The sequence below is a fragment of the Lissotriton vulgaris genome, unplaced genomic scaffold (assembly GCF_964263255.1).
Source record: "Lissotriton vulgaris unplaced genomic scaffold, aLisVul1.2 SCAFFOLD_2376, whole genome shotgun sequence".
In the NCBI taxonomy this organism is placed as follows: domain Eukaryota; kingdom Metazoa; phylum Chordata; class Amphibia; order Caudata; family Salamandridae; genus Lissotriton; species Lissotriton vulgaris.
Window position 1 is genome coordinate 260793 of NW_028246622.1, and position 24188 is coordinate 284980.

The window sequence follows — 24188 nt, forward strand, 5'->3', positions numbered from 1 at the left end:
GTGACGTAACAAGGACATATTCTACGTCATGCTTGGTACTCCTTCCCCCACCCCCGCCTTTGAGATCCCCAAACTTTTATTTCATGGTGGATATTTAGGATTTATTTTGGTGTCTGATCAGGGAATTGGAGTCATCCCTTGGAGAATTTGTTAATTTCCCTATGCATCAGTTGTGCTGTCTCTCCTGTTTTGGTGTGACTGGTGTTATTCGCATTCGCTCCCTTGAAATTGTGAAGTTTAGGAAAGTTGTCAATAGCTGACATAATAAAGCATTACAGAATGGCATGTTATCTGTATGCAAGCCCCATACACAGGCCTCGTCTACTTAGTTGGCTAAACATTGTGTTTTATTGTTATTTGAATGTTACCCATTTGAGCACCCCTCAATGTGTGCCCTGCACATTAGCAGCCCCTCCCCATTAATGTTGGAAACTGCTTGTGTAGTCAAATATTTTGGTGCTGGCTGAAGCTCTGTCCACGTGATCTGGCAGTTAAACCAAGAATTTGAAATGTTGGTGGGAAACTCAATTTCACTGTTTATTCGGTGGGATTATTGTAATATGAGCTTTGGGTTACGTGTCACGGGGAGGGGCACTCCAAGTTACAATTATGTCGAGGCATGCGAGGCCCTGTCATTGGTGCCATTGGGCCCGATTCACAGAACTAATTTAAGACAAAATCCTAAACTTACTACTTTTTGGTATTCACAGAAGTTAGGATTTTGTCTTAAGTTTGTCTTAAGACAGACTTAAGATAGACTTAAGTTAGGATTTTGTCTTAAGTCTGTCTTAAGTCTGTCTTAAGACAAACTTAAGACAAAATCCTAACTTCTGTGAATACCAAAAGTAGTAAGTTTAGGATTTTGTCTTAAGTTAGTTCTGTGAATCAGGCCCAGATTGTTTATTTTTGACCCCATCTTGTGAGAGAAGAGGAACTCCTAACGGGTTATTGAGCAACAACTTCCGGGGTTAGCTCGAGAAACCATGTGGTTAGGTGGCCTGTGCAGTACATCCAGGGGGACCCCACATATGGAGTGAGAGGCACTCTAGCAGGCTCCTTCGTGGCGAAAACTTCGAGCCAGTGTTGCGTTGGAGATTCGTCCCCTCCTTGAATCTCTTTTGCCTTGTACTGCCTAGAATGTTTTCTATGGTGGCCCCACTAACGCTATGTAGTGGAGACCCCTTTTAAATGGCTTGGATTGGGGAGTTTTCTAGCAGACGTTTGCAATACAAATATTAGCTAGTGTGTTAATCAGTCTGCGCAGGTGTAGGCAAACATTTCTGCTCTGTTTCACAGCCTACATTTGCCTGTTCTGTTGCTCAGCCTGGGATCAGAACATATTTTCTGTTTTTGTGGGGTAACTTTTGTCAGGTCACCCCCTTCGGAGCTCCTGCCTGAGCTGGCAAAGTGGTCTTAATCCGTAGAGGCACCTACTTCAGTTGAGTTAATTGCGGGCCTAGGCTGAGAGCCATCACAGCAACTAGGGCCTTTTCTGTGGCTCATGCTGTGTGGACATAGAGACAATTTGAGAGTGTTCACTATGTCCGGGCCTCTGCAGACTTAGGTTCTTGCTTCTCCTTTAGAATAGAAATGTCCCTTCTCCAACCATGGCGTTTGAAGTCAATGAAGCCTCACTGTGGTGCTCTGCACAAGTGTTAGCTTCATTTTTGACCGGTTTAATTCCTCTGCGGGCATATGTACCCAGTTCAACTCATATGTTGCAGAACCTGTCCGAGAGAATGTCAACCTTCAGGTGCACCAGTATTGGCATGGAAAGCTATGTCAGTGGTCAGAGTTGGCAAATTGTGTACTGACTGTTTTGCCAGTCTCAAATGCCAACGTCGAGAGGGCCTTTTCACAAATAAAAGTTTATATGGGAAGGAAAGAGAGAGTACGAATGATCAAAGACTCACTGAAGAAATATTGTGTGGTGTACTACAATAAGTCTGACTTGTAAAAATGTATTTGGACCTCATAAACACTGAACATACACTGTCTATATAACACTGTCTATATACCATGCATCAATGAAAAAAGCAAGCAATAATAAAAGCAAAGCGTTCCAAAAAGACCGGTAAAACACTATTTCAGTTGTTTTTATGGCGAAAAAATGAGTGACCTTTGAAAAGTACTGTTTTTTGAGGTATTGAAATCACTGGAAAACACTGAAAAAACACCACCAGAATTTACCAAAAATAGAAACTGAAAACAGGAAAGCCTAGGCATATTGCACTTGTATAGTGCATACTTTCAACTGAGTCCCCTTCATGTACTTATATGGCCGATAGGGACATTGTCGACATCGCTAAGTTAGCATGAGCTCTATTGCCATGATGCCGATTTTGCACATGTTACTACATGACTTTATTTTTGCAAGACTCTGTTTATGCCTTTCACCTGAGAACAGTCTGCTTTGTGCGTTCTCTGTCCATTCCTGGAGTTTAGTCTGAAGGCGTGAGCAAGGTCGATAAAAAATGCCCATTGTTATTCTGTTCTGGTCAGTCCCTAGCACCTAGACAAAACACGCTAACACCGCTGCTGCTGCTGAAGACTTGTGCTTTGATATTATGGGAATGCATGTTTGGTTAACACACTCTTGGAGAGGGACCTTTAAAGGGAGAAGAGCCATGCAGTTCCTATGATGTAGATATACCATCTAGGCACTAAGGTATGGGGTCTGCTGACAAAGCCCAGAGATTTTCTGTTATATAAAAATACTTCCTCTTACCAAGGAGAGGTTGGTTAGGCCTTATTGTCCTTTATCTACTGTCTACATAAAATGGCATCTCCCTTAATAATTTATGAACTTTCTATAATGCTAACTGTTTTAGGTTTATGCGTTTTGCTGCTAGTAGTGGCTCGTATTCTGCGTTATAGAGCAAAAACATTTTCAACTATAACAGTGTCTCTGTCAATTCTTATTGTGGACAAGTACGAGTGATTGAGCGAAAGGGTATGTCTTGTTACCGCGATTCCTGGGAGAGTTGAGAGTGTTGTGTTCTGGGGTGTCTAAACATTTGTCTCTTTGTGATTGTTTAGGAGAGCGAGTGAGACACTATAGCTAGTCAGTTCAGGGATTGTGGGTCCCTAGGCAGGAGGAAGGCTCAGCCCCTATACACTGAAGTCCAGTATTCTTGCGCATAGTTCTGTGTATGCCCAGAATCCCTGCAACAGGGTCACAACTAAACACCATGGAGTTGAGGCTGAAGGTCAATAGGTCATAAAGGTGTTCAGAATACATGGCCAACCATTCCTTGCCCTCTCTGCAGAGTGCCCAGAGCAATGGTGAAATAAAAAAGGACAGATGTTTCTTGGTCCCTGCACCAGTAACTCAAGGACTACCTCAAGCTTCCATGCTCTCGCCAGCCCTCTTCAATCTATTCATGGAACCCCTCACAGTCATCCTAAATCAAGTGGGTATCAAATATCCCCTATATGCAGACGACACTCAACTCTATTACAGAATAAGATCCCCCGCGATATACACCATCTTAACGCTAAACTAACCAAGATTCAAACCTGGCTTTTGACAAGTCACCTGCAACTAAACACTAACAAGACTGAACTCCCACTCATCTCCCCAAAGAACAATCCACTACCCATCCCTGAATGGCTCAAAAACTTAGATTCACTAAACAACTGTATCTCACTATCCAAATCTGCTAAATCCGTAGGTATCACACTAAATACAAACCTATCAATGAATGATCACAACAAAAACACTTCCAGAGGTGCATGCTACACGCTAAAGCATCTAAAAAACATCAAACAGTTTATCCCACCTGAAGACTTTAAAAAAGTTGTTAAATCTCTAGTCCTCTCGAAACTGGACTACGGAAATGCCAGTATAACAGGAACCCCCAAATACCACCTCAAGCCAGTAACCTCAATCCTCAATGCGGCTGCCAGACTTATCACAGGAACCAAAAGCTTCGACCACATCTCCCCAGCTCTCAAACATCTGTCTTGGCTCCACATCGAAGGAAGATGCATCTACAAAACTGCATGTATCACCCACAAAGCTCTACACGCTGCAACCCCCAGATATCTAGATTCTAATCTAGTGCGAGCAGGGGAAAACTGGGTTCTGAGATGCTCCAACGTGCTCCTCCTCACACCCCTAAACTAAAAAAAAATGAATCCCAAACTAAATCCTTCTCAGGTAACGCCCCTAAAATCTGGAACTCCCTCCCTAAAGAACTACTCTGCAACCCCTCCTTCTCCTGTTTCAAATGAGACCTCAAGTCTCTAATGCTTATCAAGTACCCCAAGTAGAGCATGAGATTACCTTCACCTCCCATAGACCCAACTCTCCTGGTCAATTTCCAGTCGGACTCGTACCAGGCAAACTCATGCTCGGTCCTCCTCCCCAGCACCGAATGACTTTATTGACTTTCACCATGTATGTTTTGAATATCATGTGCTCCTATTTTTACTTGTGCAAATGTAACCGCTAAACATGTAAAGTGCTCTGTTACCTTTGGGTCGAGCCAGTGCTGTAGAAAACGCAAAAATAAATAAATAATAAATGGTTACGTATTTTGGTTGTAATTCTGATTCTATACAAATGTGAATGAAGTGCTGATAGATGAGGGGGTGCTGGTGTGTGTTTAGGGGTGAGAAAGTGAAGGAGAGGCAAGAATGTGCATTCAGGAGAGAGGGAAAAGACTAAACGGTGCTGAAGAGGAAAGATGGGTTCAAGATATGCAAAATGAGGCGAGGTGGAGAGAAAAGGGAATACATGTCTAACACAGTCAACCAAACAAGGGTGATTGAGACACTGTAGAGGCCACCAGGGTTGGATTGGGATTAGAAATCAGCAAAAAAAAGTGGCCAACATTTGCATATTGCCTCTCCTCAAAACACTGCTTTGGCGAAGGTTTATAAACACCTGAAAACAAGTGTGGCCACTTCTGCTCCGGCCGTCTGCCCCCGCTCAATATCCACACAATAATTGGCCGGTCCAGAGAGAGAAAGGGAGCAACACCTCTGCCCGTTGATAAAAGTGAGGTAATGCCTGGCGACATATGAACACACCTGACACAGCCCAAATAGCAGCCGACAGTCCTTACACTGGAACACATGGTGTAAGGTGTTACAAGGCGGTGAAAGGGGTCTTTCTCAATCTATCCCCTCCCGGAACGGACTAAAACAAGGGTGTATATTGGCACCCATATTGTTTTCCCTGTATATGGCCGATTTGCCAACTACTGTTGCAGATTGTGAGGGACTAGCCCCGAAAATTGGAGGGACAGCTATATCAATTCTAATGTATGCGGACGACATACTTGTTTTAGATCTGACCCCGAAAGGTCTCGCTAATCGTCTTCATGCATTGAATGAATTCGCTGATGCACATTATATGAAAATTAATAGCTCTAAAAGTAAAATCATGTGCATCTTTGGTAAGAAGAAGTGCAGATCTAGTAGCTTCAACTGGACAATAAGCGGAGAAAAACTTGAGGTAGTTAATTCCTACATGTTTCTAGGCAAAATAATATCTGCTAATCTTAGTGAGAAGCCCCACATCGAACATAGTTCTCGAAAAGCAATGGCTCATGGTAGGGGATTATGTTCTTTGTATAAAGCGACAGGGAAGAGGCATTTCTCCTTATGCTTGGAGGTATTCCGAGCGAAAATTCCTGCTACCCTCCTTTATGGAATGGAATTAGTGGATCTGAAACAATGGGATTTTATGCAAAAAATGGAGGGAAAGGTACTAAGGAAAATCTCCTCATTTAATTCAGCCTGCTCTACATCTTCATGCAGGCTGGAATTCGGACTTCGAAGTTGTTGGGCTCAGGGGTTGGCTGCCCTCGTAAGATGGGTAGCCTGCTTGGCTAGAGGTAAACCGGGCACCTTACGAGAAATCTTAAAAAAGGAATTATTGGGCAACTTTAATGAGTTCTCGCAGCTGGTAAAAAATTTTAGAAAAGCGGTTTCGCTGCTTGAACTGGATGAAAGCACGTTATTTTTGCTTTCTCCACTAGAGTTAAAGTTAAAGTTAAAAAGTATGTCCTGGGAACTTTGCTATAAGCTGGATATACTTGCCCAACAGAAGTATAAAGAAAGGGAAGCCCTGGTTCTAACCTATACACCAAAACTAGCCCAACAATACTTAATTTGGAACATTCCTCATGGTGTCCGTAGATTATGGTACCTTTTGCGTCATAATTTGCTTCCACTTAATACACTCCTAGCAAAATGGTATGGAGTTTCTCCTTTATGTAATTTATGTAATAATGCTGTTCAAGATCTTAACCATGTACTGTTTATTTGTCCGGTATTGCGCCTTATGCGCCAAAAATGGATAAAACCAGTTTGTTTACAATTGGGAATTGTGAATGTAAAAATGTTCTTCCATGCACTTTATTGCCCCCCTAACGAAATGTTCTGTTCTAGAATTTTTAAATATTTTAAAGAGTTTTTAGATATATATTAATGTGTTTCCGGGAGATGCTGATGATTGCATTATTTGCAGATAATTAGTGGTTATTCCTGTTGCTGTATGTAGCTTTTATGTATTATTGCTATGTTAATACGTATGTTATTTATGTGGCCCTCAATGAGAGCCAAATCATAATAAACTTTTGAACTTTGAACTTTGATTAGAAATCAGCAAAAAAAAGTGGCCAACATTTGCATATTGCCTCTCCTCAAAACACTGCTTTGGCGAAGGTTTATAAACACCTGAAAACAAGTGTGGCCACTTCTGCTCCGGCCGTCTGCCCCCGCTCAATATCCACACAATAATTGGCCGGTCCAGAGAGAGAAAGGGAGCAACACCTCTGCCCGTTGATAAAAGTGAGGTAATGCCTGGCGACATATGAACACACCTGACACAGCCCAAATAGCAGCCGACAGCTGGAACTACGATAGTAGCCCCTCGGCCATTTCCCGAGTGTCCGATTTACCAATCCGCCCCTGGAGGCCGCAAGACTCAGTAATGCTTAATTCACAGTCTCACAATTTCAGAATTTAAGCATTTTCAATTTTAATTATTAAATAGAAAATCATTGCTGTTACTCATTATTTTAAACGTTTAACAGCCATTGATAAATCCAATAGTCCTGGCTGGTTTTAGCTGTAGAACAATTTTTGTTTTATATATTTTGATGCAATAACAGAAGCTCGGGGAGGAGGCAAAATACAGGTTGGGTGGCGCCCTATCCGCAATGGCAGAAATGTACCTCACGTGTTTACACCAGGCGGTTAGCCACTCCCCTTTAAGAGAGCCCCACCTTTTTTCATGCCCCTTAGCTGCTTCCTCGCCCCCCTAGCGCCTTGAGACCCTCACAGGTATGTAGTGCGCTTTACAAATGTTATGATTGATTGATTGATTGATTGATTGATTGATTGATTGAATCTCGCCTCACCCCTCCTTCCTAGTTTATAATGCCGTTCAGGGGAGGAGGAGACCAGGAGCTGTCACTCAATAGAAGGGGCGGAGCCTACCACGCGCAGCAGCATTGTGGTGCTTTACAATCCAAGAACTACTTTACTCATGTCCCCAAACATGAGCAGTGTGGGCCTAATCTAGTCAGATCCACTTCCTTCGTTATAAAAGATCACAGAACAGAAATATTCAAAGCATTGAAGGAATGTTGTAGGATGTCACTTTTTTCTCACAAATACTAAAAGACGGTGTCACATTATCCGGGTGGTGAACATAGAGCTATAAGTATATTTATTCTGAGATCCAAATTAATAAAAAGCAATTGGAGATACCGGGGATTGAACCCGGGGCCTCATACATGCAAAGCATGCGCTCTACCACTGAGCTACATCCCCTGGATGAACGAAAGTTTTCCACCGGATCTTATATAGGAGAGCATGATGTAGACAGTAGTTTTAGTGTTCATTTATATGGTTATAGGTTTTCCATGGTTTCACTGCAGTCCTCGCCCAGGGTCACGCTGTGTGTCTCTGATGCTCGCGGCGCTGGTTCCCTGCAGCGCTTCTGTCCGCGGTGTCCCTTCCTTGCCATCCATGCAGTGCCGTGCTGCACACTCCGGCCAGTCCAGGCTTTGCAGACACCCCTCTCCGCACTGGGGTGTCGGGGCCGCTGTCAGTCGGGTTAGAGGAAAAGCTACACGTCCCCTTTAGTCCTGCGGTGTCTGCGCCCCCTCTCCTGCCCGTCTGCGCCCGCCCTCCTCCGAGTCCCGCACCCGGCCCGGAAAGGAATGAAACCTGCCACAGACACGTTACCGGGAGACTCGTGAAAAACTATAGGATCCCCCATGGTGATGATCATTGCACCTCATAGGAAACATGGAAAAAGAAAAAAAAAAAGTCCTTCGAGTCGGATTTGAACCAGCGACCTAAGGATGACAGCCGTGCCTCTACAGTCCTCCGCTCTACCAACTGGGCTATCGAAGGGACTGAAAGCTCGGCTCTGTCTTCTCTTTTTTCAGCTCATTCCAGTACAGATGTTTTTGCCATTTTTGGACTCCTTTATTTTTGGACCTGCACATAGTGTTAACTGACAGCTGTAGAGAAGTGTTCGTCTGTTTCTAGGCGCTATCAGTGCCAGCAGTTACTGCTGCACAATTATAAAGCTAGGCAAGGTCTGCATGAAATTGGGTAGATAGACTTATGCAACTGAAATGCTCACGTCGTCGTATGTTTGTAAATTTGTAAATGGGAAGAAATGATCCCTCCTGAAATGGTGATATCTCTGCGCCATTAACCCTACCGGGGATGGAGTGAGGGCTGCTGGCTGTTGGTCCCACTGAAGCACGGACATTGGGGCATATTACCTAGAAGTGCGTTAGAAAACGCACAACGCACATTCCCATATCGCTGGATTTTTTCACCGTGATAGCGCGCAATTATCAATGCGCATCACGCAGGCGAAATGAAATCCGGCGATAATCGGCGATATGACACATTAGCGCATGAAAACAAACGTTGTTTTCATGCGCTAATGTGTGCATTGATAATATGGGGGGGTGGAATCAGCGTTATGATCCACAGCCCCATGTTAACAATGAAATGAAATGAAATGAAATGAAAGCAGGATTTAAGAGCGCATGGCTGCCCTTGAGCGTCCCAGCGCTAGAGACAAGGTAGAAGGATAGGAGGAGAGTTAGGGGAAGAGCCAGGTCTTCAGAAGCTTGCGGAACGTGAGAAGGTTGGGTTCTGCACGCAGAGGGGGGGAAGGGAGTTCCATAACTTGGGGGAGATATAAGAGAAACAGCGACCCCCTGATCGAGCCCTTTTAATCCTAGGTACGTGTGCCAAGTGGAATGGGAAGAGCGCAGGTTTCTTGGGGTTTCATGATGTCTAATCAGATGTTTTCGAATGGGGGAGCCCTTATCATGAAGGATTTTATGAGTCGTGCAGAGCGTTTTAAAATAGACCCGTTCCTGCACAGGGAGCCAGTGTACTGATCTCAGGGAAGGTTTTGCAGAGCTCCTACGGTTGGTGCCTGTTAAGAGCCTAGCTGCAAAAGTTTGTAAGCCCTGTAGTTTGGGTTGGGGAGGAGGAAGATGGCGGCTGGCTGAAGACGCTGGTCGTGAGCTCCGTGAAAAGTCTCCAGGTAATCACTGCACATGCTTCCCAACCCATAGAAGCAGAATGAGTAAAGGCGAGTAGAATGGTGACGGTTTAAAAGGTTTAAATACACATGTAAAGAAACGAGCAGTATTAAGTCTCGGTCTCGGCAGCGTTACTGTATTTCCCTGACATCTGATTTGATTCCCCCCGCCTCCTCGCCACCCGACACTGGAAGCTCTTGGACAGCTTTCCCGTTACCTGCAGTACGGGTTCTTTCCCCTGGGAGCTGTGCGTGCGAGTGGAGGGGAGCTCCCATGACAGGCTTGCAATCTGACTCAGCGCAGGTCTCGGTCTCAGTGTCGGTCCCGGTCGCGTCTTTGCTGCAGCCCCTCCAGTGGAAAAGAGCTCGCGAAGCCGCCGGTGAGAGCAGAAAGAGGAATCTCACAGCACGCTTCTGCTTCCGGGGCAAGAGTGGAAGAGGCAGCGGTAACTGCAGCGGTGACTGCGGCGAGTGGGGTCACGCTGAGTCAGTTTCAGTGCGTGTGGAGAACGGTTGTAGGATAACAGAGGGGAGAAGAGCTGACGAAAAGTGCATCGAGTCAGTTTCAGGAGAGGACACTCAAGCCCATACTTTCAAAAACAGGGCTATATCTGACATCCTTCACAATATACTTTATAGCAAAGGGCGTTTTTGGAGGGGGAATAAAGTTAAAGCAGGAAAATCAACATATGTTTGCTGGATGTGTGAAAGAAACGAAGAAAGTCTTTGGTGCCCTCTAGTGGAAGAGAGAGGATTACCCAATTGCACAATTGAAGCAGAATCAGCCACACAAGCACCAGAACCAGGCCCAGAACCAGAGTTTCAAGAAAATAAAGCCCCACAAATTAAAAACACTGATAATACCCACAATTATCTCACTATTTCAACACTAGGGGTTAGTGAAAATAACAAAAAGGAGGGAACCCCTCTGAACATCAATTATTTCACTAGATCCAGAGCAAGGAAGGATACAGGGAATCTTCAAGGGCCTCTCCTTTCGGGACAAGAACGGTTGGAAGAGGGGAAAAAGAAATCAGCATACTGTCTCAGGAATCAAGGTCTAAGTAAGCTTTTACTGCCAACAAAGAAGAAGTGTATGACCCCTAAGAACACAAAAAAGGCTGTGAAAATTCCTCCGCGATTAGAGGATTTAACGGAGAGTATAAAAAGCAGAGGATCAAAAAAACCTAAAGAGAAGAGAATAAAGATTACTCCTTCGCTGAGATCATATTTTAAAGTACAACAAGTAGTACAAGTGAGAGGGGGAAACCAAGATCAGACAAATAACACGATCGACGCAACAAATTCAAAAGGCATACTAGAACCGTTGTCTTCACAATTTTCAAGTACTCCAACAGGCACCTTAAATACTAACCTCAAGTTGGGAAAAGAAGTTGGGGAGCCTGTAGGCGAGCAAGCTTTGAAAGGAGGAAGTATGCAGTCGGTATCTTCACCTGACCCTTTCATAAATATGAACTCCTCAATGGAACAACCACTATTAACAACTCAATTAACCCAATCAGCTCAACCAAGTACGAGTGCTTCACCACAATTTGAAAGCGAAAATGACAAAGAGTCCCGAGACACTCAAGAGTTTTACGAAGACGAGCAAGAAAACGGAGGTGCTGCAGGAAACCTGTTAGAGCTGTGTTTGGGCAAAATGATGGATAAAATAATGGGGGAAATGCGTGAAAAATTCGCAATTTCTGAGACGAATCAGAACAAAATACAAGAAGCGGTAGAAAGTCTAGACCAAAAAATAAATGACTTAGGGGTCAGAGTTACTGCAGTAGAGAGCGAGTTGAGCTCACTAAACAAGAGAGTTGACAACACTCAAAGAGAGATAAGACACTTGAAAGACAACGACAAAATAGTCAAAGAGAAACTTGAATCTTTGGAAAATCAGGGAAGGAGAAATAATATTCGCATGCTGAATGTCCCTGAGAATTCAGAGGGTACGGACATTAAGACCTACGTAATATCTCTACTAGAAGAATTCCTTCCATGGACTAAAGAACACAACTTAGCGGAAGATATCCAGAGAGTACATAGAGACCCTTTTAGAAAAAGCAAAGAGAGGAAAACCCCGAGGAAAATCTTGGTAAATTTCAGAACATACACCTTGAAGGAAAAAATACTGAGCGAGGGTTTAAAGGTTGGAAGCTTCAACAAAATGAGCTGGTCATTTCGCATCAGATCAGATATCTGTAAAATAACACAAGATCGGCAATGGGAATTGGGGCAGTATATGCAGGAGCTAAAAGCACTTGGAGCAAGCGTACAGCTAAAATTTCCCGCTTCGCTCAGAATAATGTGGCGAAACAAAATGCACAACCTAAGGGACGCAAAGGAGGTGGAGAACCTTATTCAATTAATAAAAGATCAAATTGAAATTGACAAACAAAACAAGGAATAATCACCAAATCAAGGGCTGATTCAGACACACTCGATATGTTCGACATATTTAAAACAAGAATGAACCAAAATTCAAAAGACGCAGAAAAGAAAAGACAAATAGAAATGTATGGGTTGAAGCAATCACTAATTTAAACTCAAAGAAGAAATCACCTGGAGAAAACGGAGCACGAAACCGGGTGGAGGAACACCTGGAAGAAGAAAAGGGAGGCTTCCTCGGGGAGGGAAACCGAAAGGAAATCACAAAAATGCAGAACTGTAAATACACAAGGGTGGGGAGCAAAGTAGGGAAAAAAAACAAAAAAAAATCCTCAAAATTGGAACATGAAAAGATTGGCACGGGAGAAAAAATGAGCGGGCTCAAATACAAAATCAAGTTGAAATGGCAAAAGAGAAATCTATAAAAATTTTAACATGGAACGTTAATGGGCTCAGAACACCATCACGAAGAAGAAGAATTATGGAATATCTCAAAGAAACAGAGAGTGAAGTTATTATCTTACAAGAAACGCACTTAACAAACGAGGAATGGTCCCAGCTAGCAAAAAACTTAAACTGGATTGGAGCAAGTATACATACCACGCAAGAGTGTAATATAAAAGGGGTAGTAATTATTATAAAGAAATCTCTCAAAGCCAAAGTAGAAGAGGACAAGGTGGACAGTAAAGGTAGATGGGTAATCGCCAAAGTCAGAATTGAAGACCATATTTTGACTATTGTGGGTTACTACGGACCTAACAGGGACGACGCGGAGCCACTCCAAAAACTTTACTCCGAGCTCCTAACATACCCAGCTCCAATTATAATGGGAGGGGACTTTAATCTGATAGGAGATCCTAAGATTGATAGATCCCCACCAACAAAGCAGTGGAACTTACCGAAGATGAGGGAGTGGTTAGGCTTATATAAAAAAGACTTACTGCTTGAAGACTTGTGGAAATTAAAAGGAATAAAGAATTACCCGTACACTTTCCACAATAAAAAATTAGGGCACAAATCAAGAATAGATTTCTTTCTATTAAACAAAAATTTGAGAGATAAAGTTAAAAGTATCGAACACTTACCCGCTCACTTATCGGACCATTCTGCCGTTCAATTAAACATAACACTACCGCAACTACAAATGCCTAGCAGGTGGACAGTTGACCGCACAATTTTAAGAGAAGACCGATGCGTGGAGGAACTTATATTAACTACCCAACAATACTTCCAAGATAACGCAAATAGCACAGCAAATAGCATGATATGGGATGCCTATAAAGCAGTTATCAGAGGGAAATTGCTTAGTCTAGGCGCTTATAAACACAAACAAAAAAAACAGGAAATCCAAAAGTTGGAAACAGAAATCAAAGAAGATGAATTACATTTGGAGGGTGATGTTCCAATAACACAAAAGGAAAATCTGGAAGAAAAACTTCGTAACTCAAAAGAAAATCTGACAGTCTATTTAGAGAATATAATCAAAGAGAAATGGGAGAGCAGTAAATTAGCAAACCATGAGTATGGTGAAGGATGCGGAAAACTTCTAGCTTGGAAAACGAAAACAGATCAATCCAGAAATAATATATCAAATATATATAACCAAGATCAATCACTCACTCACTCAGATGATAGTGCAATTAGAAACAAATTCTTTAATTTCTTCACCTCAATATACAAGGAAGACACAAATCCTACGGAGGAAGAAATCAAAAATTATCTTGAGAAGATTCAACTCCCGTGTCTGACAGAGGAAGAAGCGGAAGCGGTGAATGCCGTAATTACAGTAGAAGAAGTAAGGAGCACCATAAGTCATCTAACGAAGGGAAAAGCTGCAGGTCCAGATGCTCTGCCCAATGAATTCTATATCGCATTGGAAGAAACATTAATCGAACCTTTAACTGAAATATTTAATAAAACATATATAGAACATGAAGGACTCCCAGACTCATGGCACGACGCTACAATAAGCATATTATTAAAACCAGGAAAAAACCCGAAGAACTGCGCTTCTTACAGACCAATATCGCTCCTAAATTGTGATTATAAGATCTTCATGAATATAATAGCGAAAAGAGTATCTAAGGTTATGGCTAAATTAATTGATACAGATCAAAAAGGTTTTATTAAGGGAAGGCAGATACAAGAAATTACACATGAGCTCATAGCAACAATCGACATAGCTATACATGAAAATCTGCCCCTTACACTCCTTACTTATGATGCAGCTAAGGCCTTTGACCGGGTTAACTGGGCTTTTCTAACCAAAAACATAGAGAGAAGTAAATTCGGGATTAACTTTAATCACATGGTAAGGGAAATATACTCTAGCCCGAGAGCAAAGGTGGCTGTTAATGGCAATCTCACGGAAAATATTGAGATCCAAAGGGGTACACGCCAGGGCTGTCCCTTATCTCCATTACTTTTTAATTTATACATTGAACCTTTGGCATGCTCTATCAGAAACAATATTAACATTACACCGTTTAGATACTCACAATGGACAAGAAAAGTAGCGCTCTATGCAGACGATTTAATGGTGCTCACAGATGACTATAATAACTCTAATCTGGCAATCGAGGAAGAGATGAATAAATTTGGTAAAGTGTCTGGATATCTGGTTAATATCGATAAAACGGAAATAATGAGCTGGAATTCACAATTATCTTCACCACTTTTGAAAGATAAAATAAAATACTTAGGAATTATTATAACTCAAGATCTTGGAAAACTAGTAGAAACAAACCTCACACGTGTTGTGAATGAAACGAGAAAACTGTTGAAAACCTGGTCAGGTCTACCACTAAGCTTCATAGGTAAATCCAATATAATCAAAATGTCAATCATTCCAAAATTCACATATCTTTTTAACAATATTCCATTGGAATTTAGAAAGGAAGCCCTAAAAAAGATACAAGGAGAAATAGCTAGTTTTATTTGGGCATCCAAGGGCACAAGAATCTCATGGAATAAACTTAGGAGAAAGAAGGAACAAGGGGGCATTGCAAGTCCGGATATATATGAATATTACAGGTCTTTTCAATTCAAAAACATTAGGGTCTTATTAAAAGCACATCAAGCATACCCAACACATTTGTTTCATTTGACAAAGGGGGAGGACCATTTCCTCTTCAAATTCGGCCATCCGAAATTTTTCAAAAAAGTCAAACTGAAAGTTCTGAACAATGCAGTTAAGATCTGGAATCAAATAAGATCAATCACACAGATTCCATACTATAGTAACTTGGCTCCAATATGGGATTCCCCAGGCACCCCTGATTGCTTAAAAGATTCTTTATCAAAACCAATTAGACAAGCTGGAATTGAAAAATGGGGACAACTTTTATCTGGGAACTCCTTGCTATCATGGGACCACTTGCAAAGAATAGCAGATCATAAAATTTCGAGGTTTAAATATTACCAATTGAGCAGCTGGGCAAGCACCATTCCAAAAGGAGATTTGGACCCGGAGAATTTAGAACCAGAAATGATCAGCGAAACGACAATAAAGAAGGAAGTATCAAAATGGTACTGGGCATTAATTGAGACAGGAAAAGAAGATCAAACAATTGTTGAAAAGATATGGAAGAAAGACCTACAAAGCGAAGATTCAGATCTCTGCCAACTGTGGAACAAATCAGTAGAAAAATGTTGGAGCTGTGCAAAGGCCGCATCACTAAAAAGAAACCACCTTTTCTCCATACATAGAGCGTACTGGACTCCTAAAAAACTGTCAAAATTCAGAGGAGCAGCAGTAAAATCATGCAGTAAATGTGGAGAGGAAAAAGCGGATGATATACATATGTTTGGTGGGTGCCCTTCGCTTACATCGTATTGGCAAGAAATAGGTAAGACCCTGACTGCAATGCTGGCAACTCCAATAACTGTGAGTATTACTTTAATTATTTTTGGGATATACTTTAATACTCAACCCAACCAGACAAAGCTAGATAAACATCAAGAAAATTTATTATTTGTTATGATTCTCTTAGCACGTAGAGAGATATGTATTAACTGGATAAAACCATCTCCACCAACACATGAAAGCTGGTTAAACACTGCAATAAGAATTAGTAACCTAGATAGAAAAAGCAAACAAAACAAAAATATGAAATACTGGGAGATTTTGGAAAAGTATATCGAATCCAGACAATAACTTATCTCTCTGTACAAAAGGCCCCTGTGCTGTGTTTTTTCTGTTTTTTTTTTTTTTTTTTTTTTTTTCCTTTTCTTTTTCTTTTTCTTTTTGATTCCAATGATTAAGCGGACAATGATTCCTGGCATGACTTGAAGTCTGCCAATTACCTAATGGGTCAAGATCTACCGATACGATGGAATTATTGAATAAGATGGAGGTGTGCAGTGGAGAATGGATCAAACCAAGAGCAAGGCCCTCTGTACCTTCCGTTAGACGATCAGGGGCAACACAAGTTAAATACTTGGCTCATTGGATGCTGGTCTCCCAAATACCTGTCATTCTTTCTCCCAAACCGCAATATGAGGATAAAAAAAAAAAAAAAAGCCCTGTAGTTTGGCAATGACTTTTTTGGGGGCGCCGAGATACAGAGCATTGCCTTAGTCGAGTCTAGATAATAATAGGCTCAGAATGATGAGCTTCCTAGTGTCTTGAGGGAGAAGGGGAGGATTTTGCGAGTGGTCCTGAGAATGCCGTAGCATGCACCTGCTGATCCTTCTTATTTCTCAGCTCCTTGACACCAACACATATTTTGATTTAGAACTTGTTTACATTTGACATGAATAAACATGAAAACATTTGTACTTCAGAATGTTTACCCTGCCCTCCCATTACAGTCGTTTCTTATCCTACCTGATTTTTAAAAAAGCTTTTACATTCTTGTCTTTTAAATTGAAATGATGTCAGAAAGGGACAACACTGAAGGAAATGCCTAAAAATGTGTGTTTATTGCTTTTAACCTCAGATGTTTACTTTTGTAAACACAGACTGCAGAGGCTACGCCCCCTGTGAGAAGTTGGCCTGATATGTAGTGTTTCCAATTCTGGAACCACTTGGTATCAGTCCAAACAAACCCCAAAGATGTCAGGTTGTAAGTCAACCTTGTTAGACAAGCTATCCTAGAGGTAGCATGGACTAAGCAGCCTTAAAGGCTTAACTTAAGAGGTCGTGTTAAGCGAGCTGTTTTACCACATACAATCCTGTAATCAAATGAAAGGACACCACACAAGTATATATTGTAAAAATATATGTATTTATTTCTAAATTACTCCCCAGTACTCTTTATGAGGAAAGGGGCACAAGCGTTAAATCAAAAGCACAGTATAACATACAAAGTTGCACAATTTTGGATAAGGGCCGGTGGCCACTTAAACCATATACTAAAAAAGTGGTATAAGAGATACCAATCGAACAGTGGTTAGGCCTAGGGCCTAGAGATTCGCTGGGAGCAGTCAGGACAAGCAATGCTGAAGTCGGGAGTAGCCCACAGGAGACGGGTGCAGCACGGAAAGTGCGGCTCGCACCAATGCAATGTCAATGGTGCGTAAAAGTTACACAAAGTGAATTAAAAGATACTTCCGCTGAACCTAGAGGAACAAAACTTTAGACACAGACCCTAGAGGTGTGTACCAGTGTGGAAACACCGGCGTTGCAATGTTACCTCACCCACAGGCCGTGGGTGCACAGGGTCGAAGTGGCGTCGGGTTTTGACACGCAGGCTCTTGGTGCTTGAAGCTGTTGCAGCTGCAGGCGATGTGAAGCAGAAGTGTCCGGTGCGATCCACGGGTGGATCGAAGTAGAAAAGTACCTGAAAGCAGAGGGGACAGAGTCTGGGTCACTCAGCAGTGACCAGGGTGGAACCAGGACGGAACCAGGCAATGTCGGGCGCAATCAGGTGGTTGTTGATAGGCTTCTCTCCGCTGTCACGTGGGCTCTGGGGCATCTGTGACGTCCAGGAGCAGGTCACAATCTGTCCCACGTAGGCTCTCGCCGTCAGCACCGTCGGCTTCAAGATTGCAGCAAACAGCACTTGGCAAAAGCAATCCACGCGGAACCGGGAGATTGCTTATCACTCAAACCAGGAGGGTCAGAGTGGGGGCTCCTTTTTACAGGAGCTGGTGCAGATCTGGAGCAACCAGAAAAGCAAGTCGTATTCAAAGTTTCGTTGGCACAGGGGCCACAAGCCAGCTGGCAAGTGACCGGGCCAACGCGTCGAGCCAAAACAAGCAGAAGGGCCCCACGCAGCACTCGTCGAGTGTGGAGGGGGTAGCTTTGGTGCAAGTGTAGCTCGGGGTGGGGGCTTCTCAAACCCCGGTGCACAGCTTCGAGGATCACTCGTGGGCTGCACGGTCAGCGTCTCGTGGCCTTTTCAAGATGGCGTGCCCCACGCTTCCGGTCGCCTCCACTGGTCTCAGCTCTGCAGGGACTGTGGATCGGGCAGGGAGAAGGCAGGCAAGCTTGATCTCGTCGATCTCTGTCGCTCGAGTTCCGTCGGGAACTGCAACAAAGCAAGGGTCGAGGGCTGGTTGGTACCTGTTTGCACAGGGTGGTCACTCCTTGACCACAAGGGAGATTCTTCCGTCTTCTATGTTGAGTAGAAAGTCGAAGGGTCCAGAATTCGTTTCTTATGTTTCTTCAGGATGATCTGAGTTGCATTGGCACTGCTCCCACTCTTATTCGAATCTGTGGGCTGGACATCCTGCTAGGTCCCCTCCTATGGGTGGGACCCAGGAAGGGGGTGGTTACACCCCTTTCCTTTGATCCAGGCCGCGCTGGGACAGGGGCTGGGAGGCCCCAGAACCGGTTTGGCCGGATTATGCAAGGGGCAGCCTTGTGCTCCCCAGGCAGTGTCTGGTTTCTTTGAAACCTCCCTACTACAATCCACTATCTCCTGTCTGGGGTGGTTTGACACCGCCCTGCGACAGGAAACTCTTTGTCCAGGCCACCATATGCTGAGTTTCGGTCAGCAGCAGGAGGCCAGACCCGTGTCTGTGGCAGAGGCATCCATTTTGTGGATCTGAGGCTCATTTTAAATCAACCGCGTTTCAGTAAAGTAACATGTCTTATCCCTCTAGAAGGGTGGAATGCTACCCCCGTCACCAGAACTGGCGAGGGGGTAGTATTCCAATTCGTATGACACCTTACACGACATGTTTTGATAAAGCCAAACCAAAGTTGCTATATAACCGCGAGGATTATAAGGCGCTTAAGAGTATATGGTATGGCATTATCCCGGATCAGCTTAGGGAGTTGTTCCCGACAGCTGCAGACAGGCTCAGCTCATGCCAGAGCTCCATCTCACATAAAACCACGCACTCTGCCTCCAGGATTGATGAGGCCTTCCATAGGAGTGGCTTACAGGCTATAGATGTGTCCAGATATAGGTTTAGATATAGGTATACTATATCTAAGCAAGGGGTGATTACACCCACTTGCCCCAGCTGAGTGATCAGCCAGTTGTGTCAATTTAAGAACCAGCCAGGGGTGGCAAAAGCTATGCTTCAGCCCCTGGTAGGCCTTGGTGGCACCTATGCCCTGAGCACCTATAGTGCACAGTACAGGGGCTGACAAGGAGTCCATTTCCAATTGTGGTATGTACCTATAGCACATGTATTATAAATTTAGAGAGAGAACAGCAGGCTGGGGGTCTGATTAGCAGGCCCACAGCCTCAGTAAGTCGAAAACCAGTGAAGCAAAAAGCAAAAATTGGGGTGACCATAGGATAGCAGACCCTACTCTCCTACACAAACCCCCCCAAACGCAGGGACATTAAACTTAACCTTGACCAGATAAGTCTTCATGTTCTAAGTGGAAGTACCTGGAGAGACCATCTGCATTACCATGGTCAGTCCCTGGGCGGTGCTCCACTGTAAAGTCCATCCCCTGTAGGGAAATGGACCACCTGAGCAGTTTGGGATTTTCACCCTTCATCTGATTTAGCCACAAGAGGGGCTTATGGTCTGTCTGAATTAGTCAAGTCAAGTCAAGTCAGAGAATTTATATAGCGCACTACATACCCAGAGGGTCTCAAGGCGCTTAGGAAGGGGAGGAGGATTACTTGTCAAATATCCACGTTTTAAGTTGCTTTCTGAATGCTAGGTGGTTCTGGGTAAGGCGAAGGTAAGTGGGGAGTGAGTTCCATGTTCTAGCAGCCAGGTATGAGAAGGATCTGCCTCCCATGGTGGTCTTGTTGATGCGAGGTACAGAGGCTTGGCTTGGCTGGAAGAGCGTAGTTGGCGGGAGGGGGTGTAGAAGGACAGTCGTGAGTTGAGGCATTCTGGTCCGATTTCGTAGAGTGATTTGTGTGCGTGGGTTAGCAGTCGGAAAGTGATTCTCTTATTGACGGGTAGCCAGTGGAGGTCTTTCAGGTGACCAGAGATGTGTTCGTTGCGCGGGATGTCTAATATGATCCTGGCTGAGGCGTTTTGGATTCGTTGGAGTTTCTTCTGGAGTTTAGCGGTAGTACCTGCGTAGAGGGTGTTTCCGTAGTCCAGTCGGCTCGTGACCAGAGCATGGGTGACTGTTTTCCTGGTTTCGGTGGGGATCCAGCGAAATGTTTTTTTGAGCATGCGAAGAATGTTGAAACAGGATGAGGATACGGCGCTGACGAAGTGAGTACCAAACAAGTATGGCCTCAACTTCTTCAGGGCCCAAACCACAGCAAAGGCCTCCCTCTCAATAGCTGACCAACGTTTCTCCCTGGGGGTCAGCCTTCTGCTAATGAAAGCAATGGGCTGGTCTTGACCATCTTGATTAAGTTGTGAAAGCACAGCTCCCACCCCCAACTCAGAAGCATCTGTCTGTACAATGAACTGTTTGGAGTAGTCAGGACTCTTCAGGATAGGTGCAGAGCACATGGCCTTCTTCAGGTCATCAAATGCCTTTTGACAGCTAACTGTCCACTGAACCTTTTTGGGCATCTTCTTGGATGTCAAGTCATTCAATGGTGTCACAATGGACCCATAGTTCTTTACAAATGTTCTGTAATACCCAGTCAGGCCCAAGAAGGCTCTGACTTGTGTCTGGGTAGTTGGAGGAGCCCAGTCCTGTATGGTCTGGATCTTGCTCTCCAGTGGTTGAACTTGACCCCCACCTACTAGGTGGCCCAAGTACACAACCTTGCTCTGCCCTATCTTGCACTTAGTAGCCTTGATAGTCAGGCCTGCCTTTTGTAGGGCCTCTAGAACCTTCTTCAGGTGGATCAGGTGATCCTCCCAGGTGGAGCTAAAGACAGCAATATCATCTAGATATGCTGCACAAAAGTCATCCAACCCAGCAAGGACTTGATTCACCAACCTTTGGAAGGTGGCAGGTGCATTCTTCAAACCAAAGGGCATTACCACAAATTGATAATGTCCACTAGGGGTAGAGAATGCTGTTTTGGCTTTTGACTCTTCAGCTAGTCTGATTTGCCAGTAGCCAGCTGTCAAATCAAATGTGCTCAGAAACTTGGCAGAAGCCAATTTATCAATGAGCTCATCTGCTCTTGGAATGGGATGAGCATCTGTCCTAGTGACAGCATTGAGACCTCTGTAGTCCACACAAAACCTCATTTCTCTCTTCCCATCTTTGGTATGAGGTTTTGGCACAAGGACCACTGGGCTAGCCCATGGGCTCTCCGATGGCTCAATCACTCCAAGCTCCAACATCTTTTGCACCTCAGCCTTTATACAATCCCTGACATGGTCAGGTTGCCTGTAGATCTTATTCTTCACAGGCAGACTGTCACCAGTGTCCACCTCATGGGTGCACCAATTAGTCTGGCTGGGTGTGAGAGAAAACATATGTCTGTGGGCCTGCAACACCTGTCTGCAGTCCACCTGTTGCTGCTCAGTGAGGCTGCCTGCCAAGGCTACTCCATCAACTGAACCATCATCAGGGTTCTGGGAAAGCAGGTCTGGGAGAGGGTCACTCTCTTCCTCCTGTTCCCCATCTGTGGCCATGAGGAGACTCATGTCCTCCCTGTCAACAAATGCTTTCAATCTGTTTACACGGAGCACCCTGTGGGGGCTCCTAGGGGTGCCAAAGTCAACCAAGTAGGTGACTTCTCCCTTCTTTTCAATGATAGGGTAGGGTCCAGTCCATTTGTCCTGGAGAGCTGCTGGCCCCACTGGGCCCAACACCCACACCTTCTGCCCTGGCTGGAACTCAACCAGAACAGCCTTTTGGTCATGCCAAGCTTTCTGTAATTCTTGACTTGCCTCAAGGTTTTTGGATGCTCTCTCCATGTATTCAGCCATCCTGGAGCGGAGACCAAGTACATAGTCCACAATGTCTAGTTTAGGCTTTTTGAGAGGTAACTCCCATCCTTCCTTCACCACACTCAATGGACCTCTTACAGGGTGGCCAAACAAAAGTTCAAAAGGGCTGTAGCCAACCCCCTTCTGTGGGACCTCTCTGTAAGCAAAGAGCAAGCAGGGTAAAAGGATGTCCCATTTCCGCCTAAGCTTCTCTGGTAAACCTTTTATCATTCCCTTTAGGGTCTTGTTGAACCTTTCAACAAGCCCATTGCACTGTGGATGGTAGGGTGTGGTAAACTTATAGTTTACTCCACACTCTTTCCACATTGCTTTTAAGTATCCAGACATAAAGTTTGTACCTCTGTCTGAAAGAACCTCCTTTGGAAAGCCCACTCTTGAGAAAACTGCAATGAGGGCTTTTGCCACCACAGGAGCTGTGGTGGTCCTCAGGGGAATTGCCTCTGGGTACCTGGTGGCATGATCCACTACCACCAGTATAAATCTGTGCCCAGATGCTGTTTGAGGATCCATGGGACCCACAATGTCTATTCCAACTCTTTCAAAGGGTACCCCCACCACAGGTAGTGGTATCAGGGGGGCCTTTGTTGTGCCACCTGACTTACCACTGGCTTGGCAAGTGACACAGGAGCGACAAAACTCCTTGACATTTTCTGACATGTGAGGCCAGTGAAAGTGTGGAACAAGCCTGTCCCAAGTCTTATTCTGGCCTAAGTGTCCTGCAAGGGGAATATCATGGGCCAAGGTAAGAAGGAAACCCCTAAACTTCAAAGGTATAACCAACCTCATGGTTGTGCCAGGCTTGGGGTCTCTAGCCTCTGAATAAAGGAGTCCTTCATCCCAATACACTCTATGGGTACCTTGAGCATTCCCTGCAGCCTCAGCAGCAGCTTGCTGTCTGAGGGGTTCAAGTGAAGGGCAATCTAATTGGGCCTGCCCCAGGTCTGCCCTTGAGGGTCCCCCTGTCCCCAGAAACTCAACCTGATCAGGTTCAAGCTCCTCTGAGACAGTCTCCTCTTGGACTGCAGAATCAGTTTCCTGTGAAACTTGATCCTCAACCTGGGGCAAGTGGGAAGGCACAGCCTTAACCCTCTTGCTCCTTCTCTTGGGTTGTGGTTGGTCTATTGTTTCAAGATCCACCACTGGTTCAGGAAGGCACTTCTTAGCCTGAGACCTTGTCACTGCAAGGACATGAGCTGAAATCCCTAGCATTTCTGCATGAGTCCTGTACTCCACTTCTGACCAAACTGAGCTTTCAAGATCATTGCCTAACAGACAGTCTACTGGGAGGTCTGCACTCACAACAACTTTCTTTAGGCCATCTACCCCTCCCCAGGAGAAGTTCACAACAGCCACACTATGGGAAGTAGTGGAGTTGCTTGCATTGGTCACTAGGTAACTTTCACCTAGTACAATCTGACCAGGGTCCACAAAGTCAGGTGTCACCATAGTGACACTGGCACAAGTGTCCCTGTAGGCCTGAGCCAGTTTCTCATTGATTAAGGGAGTCTGCCTATATTTGCCCAGGTTACTGGGGCTTACTGCAGTGGGCAAAGTTAAGTCCACATCATATAGGAGAACTGCCTGTGTGGGGATTCTGACTAGGCCAGATTCCACCTCAGTACCCAGGGTCAGCCCTACTAAACCCTTTGGCTGTGTACCACCACTGCTAACTGTACTAGGGGGTGCAGGTGCTTTAGGAGCTGCAGTGGTGGGGACTGGATTTTTCTTAGTGCATTCACTACCCCAGTGTGAAACTGATTTGCAGGTATTACACCAAGGTTTCTTTGGGCCATCATTCTTCTTTTTCTTGTTTCCATTTTGGGAACCCCCCTCCTTATTGCTAGTTTGGGGGCCTGAAGACTCCTGGTCCTTTTCTTTATCTTTCTGATTCCCACCCTTCTGGTCTGTTTTCTTCTGGTCACCTTGGTTCTGGTTTTTCTGCTTAATCCTTGTTCTGACGCATTTGTCTGCCTTCTTTCCCAATTCTTGGGGAGAGGTCAAATCAGAGTCAACAAGGTAT

At 44.4% G+C, this 24188-nt stretch overlaps 2 non-coding genes across 2 annotated transcripts; both read right to left on the reverse strand.

Annotated features, from left to right (window-relative positions):
- Positions 1-7719: 7719 nt before the first annotated feature.
- Positions 7720-7791, reverse strand: TRNAA-UGC (transfer RNA alanine (anticodon UGC)). Its single transcript has one exon. It is a non-coding gene; the product is annotated as a tRNA-Ala (tRNA).
- A 502-nt stretch (positions 7792-8293) lies between these two features.
- On the reverse strand, positions 8294-8379 carry TRNAY-GUA (transfer RNA tyrosine (anticodon GUA)). The gene is given in 2 exon segments: positions 8294-8329; positions 8343-8379. It is a non-coding gene; the product is annotated as a tRNA-Tyr (tRNA).
- Positions 8380-24188: the final 15809 nt, after the last annotated feature.